This window comes from Triticum urartu, chromosome 7 (assembly GCF_003073215.2).
Source record: "Triticum urartu cultivar G1812 chromosome 7, Tu2.1, whole genome shotgun sequence".
Classification (NCBI taxonomy): Eukaryota; Viridiplantae; Streptophyta; class Magnoliopsida; order Poales; family Poaceae; genus Triticum; species Triticum urartu.
The window spans coordinates 3,117,248-3,122,452 of record NC_053028.1 but is presented as its reverse complement, the minus strand read 5'-3'; positions in this window follow the sequence as shown (position 1 = coordinate 3,122,452).

The window sequence follows — 5,205 nt, the reverse complement described above, 5'->3', positions numbered from 1 at the left end:
ACTAAGTATTTGAAGATTAATATGATGAATATAGACCCGAGGGCCATTGGTTTCACTAGTGGCTTCTCTCAAGAGCATAAGTATTTTACGGTGGGTGAACGAATTACTGTTGAGCAATTGACAGAATTGAGCATAGTTATGAAAATATCTAGGTATGATCATCTACATCGGCATCACGTCCAAGACAAGTAGACCGACTCCTGCCTGCATCTACTACTATTACTACACTCATCGACCACTGTCCAGCATGCATCTAGAGTACTAGGTTCCTGAAAACAGAGTAACGCCTTAAGCAAGATGACATGATGTAGAGGGATAAATTCATGCAATATGATAAAAACCCCATCTTGTTACAATACAATACGTGCCTTGCTGCCCCTACTATCACTGGTAAAGGACACCGCAAGATTGAACCCAAAGATAAACACTTCTCCCATTGCAAGAAAGATAAATATAGTAGGCCAAACCAAACTGATAATTTGAAGAGATTTGCAAAGATTCAAATATTGTTCATAGATAATCTTGATCATAAACCCACAATTCATCAGTCTCAACAAACACACCGCAAAAATAAGATTACATCGAATAGATCTCCACAAGAGAGGGGGAGAACATTGTATTGAGATCCAAAAAGAGAGAAGAAGCCATCTAGCTAATAACTATGGACGCGAAGGTCTGAGGTAAACTACTCACACTTCGTCGGAGAGACTATGGTGTTGATGTAGAAGCCCTTCGTGATGGATGCCCCCTCCGGCGGAGTTCCAAAACAGGCCCCAAGATGGGATCTCATGGATACAGAAAGTTACGGCGGTGGAATTAGGGTTTTGGCTCCGTATCTGATCGTTTGGGGGTACGTAGGTATATATAGGAGGAAGGAGTACATCGGTGGAGAAACAGGGGGCCCATGAGGGTGGAGGGTGCGCTTGGGGGCTAGGCGCGCCCCCCTACCTCGTGGCCTCCCTGTTGGTTGCTTGACGTAGGGTGCAAGTCTCCTGGGTCTTGTTCGGTGAGAAAATCACGTTCCCGAAGGTTTCATTCTGTCTGGACTCTGTTTGATATTCCTTTTCTTCGAAACTCTAAAATAGGCAAAAAAAACAGCAATTCTGGGCTGGGCCTCCGGTTAATAGGTTAGTCCCAAAAATAATATAAAAGTGGATAATAAAGCCCAATAATGCCCAAAGCAGAAGATAATATAGCATGGACCAATCTAAAATTATAGATACGTTGGAGACGTATCACCGCTCAGCCTCTTGGCGGATCCTATCCATGTCAACCAAGTTAAGAGCTGCATCACTGGGCGAGTCATACGTGCACGGTTGGTTACGGCGCTGGGCGTTGCTTGACACGGCCGCTGAATCCATATGCCTGCTATAGTTCGGGCTCCGTCTTGGGCGAGGGGTTGAATGAATCTTGTGTCGACTATAAGACTATGACTCCTGCTGTGCTAGAGCCGTCTGAAGAAGTTCTCTGACCCTCCACGTTTCGATCGCCGTCGGAGAGTCGCCTTCCATGGGGACAGCCTCCAAATGTGTCGATGCAGCGATCCGATTCTCCAGAGGGTTAGAAAAATGACCCAGTGGTGTTGGTGTATAATGAGGCGGATTAGTATTCACACGAGGGGGTTCCATAGCCCGCGGCTGACCTGGCGCCCTAGCCCCGGGCGTTGTAATTTGGTTTGGCTCCGGCGGGTTACTGGGACCAGCCCCGGGTGTGTGGAAGAGGTTCCTAGGAACGTAAGTCAGAGGCAGACGTGATTGAGCCTTTTGGTGCCCTCTCCTCGTGACCTCATTTGATGCATTCAGATCCATCGTGAGCCGAAAAGCCTCTGATTGAAGCTGCTGAGCCAGAGCGTCCAAAGTCGCCCGCTCCGCAACCATCCTGACGTCCTCTGCCGCCAAGTTTCCTTGGCTTGCGCTACCTCCCCACATAACTGTGCCACCTCCGCATCATGCTGAGCCTTATCCACCGGTTCGACCATGGCGGTCAACAGGGCCGTCATCCTATCCATGAGATCTATTAGCACCTGAGCCAGTGGGCACGCGGGGTCTCCTGACCCGGCCGCTGCCAACCTAGTGGTTATCGCTGCCGCCGCCGTAGAGTTTTGAACAGGCTGTGTACCAGTCATGAATATCCCCGCTCTATTCGGAGGCTCCCAGGTGTCTGGAATATTGCTGCCATCGGAACAGCCCCCAAGCCCGCCATCTTTTAGTTGATACAATGAATCCGGTCTCACCTGTGGATGACTCACCATCAGAATAGATGGCCGTCTCACCGCCATCCACACATCCTTCAGAAAACTCCCCTCCATGGATGCAACCCACGAAGGCACGCCTCACGGCGGGCTGAGTCCGGGCGGGTCTCGCACGCCGGGCCGTCTCGATGAGGTCGGTGCAGATGTCCGGCTCAGGGCCCGGCTCGCCGATCCGGCCGATGAAGACGTGGATTCCGCCGAAGGGGACCCGATACCCATACTCAATTGAGCAGGCATCAGGGCCCCAACTTGCATCATCGATGTAGAGCTTGCCACGAAGACTCTTGGTCATCCGGCCCACAACGTATCCCTTGAGCCCTTCGAAGCTGCCTTTCAAGAACTCAAATCCACCGTGCGTTAGCCCCACGGTGGGCGCCAACTGTCGTGGAATTGTCACGGCAGATGTCCTAGTGAAAGGACTTAGTCGTGGAGCCATTGCAACTAGGAAGCTTAAAGGAGTTAATCGGGACAAAGGACACGAGAGGTTTATACTGGTTCGGCCCCTTGCGATGAAGGTAAAGCCTAGTCCACACTAGTAGAAAAATGGTCAAACGTGAAGCACATTAGTGTCGGTTTGTATTTGAGCCGGCACTAATGTATACATTAGTGCCGGTTCCAACGGATAGCCGGGCCGCTTTCATTAGTACCAGTTCGTGGCGAACCTTTAGCACCGGTTCGTGCCACGAACCGGTACTAATGAGAGTGGTGGCAGGATGTTGTCAGAGTGGGGCCCCTCCAGCACCTTTAGTACCGGGTCGTGCCACGAACCGGTACTAAAGGTCGTCCTATATAAACCCTTTGTCCACCAGCACTCTGTTCTTCCCCCTTTCCCCTCTTCGGCCCTCTCCTCTGTTCTTCCCTTCTTCCTCTCGAGTTCATCACAAAATTTGCCCAAAATTTGTCAAGATTTGAAGGCCCTCATCCATTCAAATGATCACAAAGGTTAGCAACTTTGTCCTTTCATCTCTCATTGCTAGATTAGCTCTTGCATTGGTTTATATAGTGATTAATTTGTGAGTTTAGTAATTTGGGAGGATATATATATATATGTGCTAGTATTTGATTTATATGCAATTTGAGGTCAAAAATAACACTTAGTTTGCATATGTAGGTGTGGTTTACTTAGTGCCTTCTAAATCTCCATCGTAGCCACCGTCGATCGCCCGCACCGTCCCGTCGCCGGCACCACCTTGTGGTGAGCCTCTTGTTCATGAAATTTTATATAAAAATTGAGGTTTGTGTGATTTGGATATATAGTTACTCGTATAATTATCATACCCGTACGTTGTTTGTTATACATATGGTGCCATTGTTTTGATATCCGTCCCCGTCGGCCCTAGTCCTTGTTATGATTCGGATGTGGTATGTATATTCTCTTTTAAAACTAGTTGCATTTCGTGTTTATGAAAAATTATGCCCATCAAGTTGAGATAGAAATTTTTTCTAGGAGGTATCTGAACCGGAAATTCCAACCGACCCTATTGCCGAGAGGTTAAATTTAGTTGAAAGAGAAAACGAGTACTTGAAAGAAAAATTGAAAAGAATTGAGGGGGAGAAGATGGAATTGGAGTTGCATGTTGCCGATGTCGTCGATGATCACAAGATCAAGATGGAGAAAATGCGCTTGAAGATTAGAAAGATTAGAAAATATGCCATCGATAGTGAGGCTTGGTATCATTATGCTGTTGGATCCATTGTTACCTTAGTTGCGATCTTGATCGTATTTGTTGTTGCATTTAAATGCTTTAGCTAGAGAGTTATTTGTTTGTTGCATTTAAGTGTTGTATGAACTTTATGTATGAACTTGTATTAATTTGGTCTATTCGGTGTTGTGTAATGAAGATGAGCCGGGAATGGATGTACGATGTCCGATGCTCTCCCCAGTTCGTTGAGGGCGTGCGTACTTTTCTGCTTGCGGCTGAGGCAAACAAGCGGGCAGATGGTTTTATGCCTTGACCATGTGCTCGCTGTAAGAATGGTCACAATTACTCTACGTCAAGAACCATTCACGTCCACCTGTTTAAGACCGGTTTCATGCCCCATTATAATGTTTGGACCAAGCACGGAGAAAGAGGGGTTGTGATGGAAGACAATGAAGAAGAAGAGGACGACGACAGCTATCCTGGCCATGGGTTCCCTGAATACGATGATACAACAATGGGGGAAGAAGCTGAGCCGGTAATGCGGGAAGAAGCTGAGCCGGCAATGCGGGAAGAAGCTGAGCCGGCAATGCGGGAAGAAGCTGAAGAAGAGGCATCAGATGAGCCCGTTGATGATCTAGGTCGGGCCATTGCCAATGCAAAGAGAAACTGCGCAAGTGATTTGGAGAAGAAGTTGCAGCGCATGTTAGAGGATCACAAAAAATTGTTATACCCGAATTGCGTAGGTGACAAGAAAAAGCTGGGCACCACACTGGAATTGCTGCAATGGAAGGCAGAGAATGGTGTATCTGACAAGGGATTTGGAAAGTTGCTGGTAATGATAAAGGATATGCTTCCAAAGGACAACGAATTGCCCGAGAGTACGTACGAAGCAAAGAAGGTTGTCTGCCCTCTAGGGTTAGAGGTGAAGAAGATACATGCATGCCCTAATGATTGCATCCTCTACCGTGGTGAGTACGAGGATTTGAACGCTTGCCCGGTATGTGGTGCATTACGCTATAAGATCTGCCGCGATGACCCTGGTGATGTCGAGGGCCGGCGCCCCAGGAAGAAGATTCCTGCCAAGGTGATGTGGTATGCTCCTATAATACCACGGTTGAAATGTTTGTTCCAAAACAAAGAGCATGCCAAGGCGATGCGATGGCACAGAGAAGACCGTAAGAAAGACGGAAAGTTGAGAGTACCCGCTGACGGGTCGCAGTGGAGAAAAATCGAAAGAAAGTACGGGAAGGAGTTTGCAGATGACGCAAGGAGCGTATGGTTTGGTCTAAGCGCAGATGGCATTAATCCTTT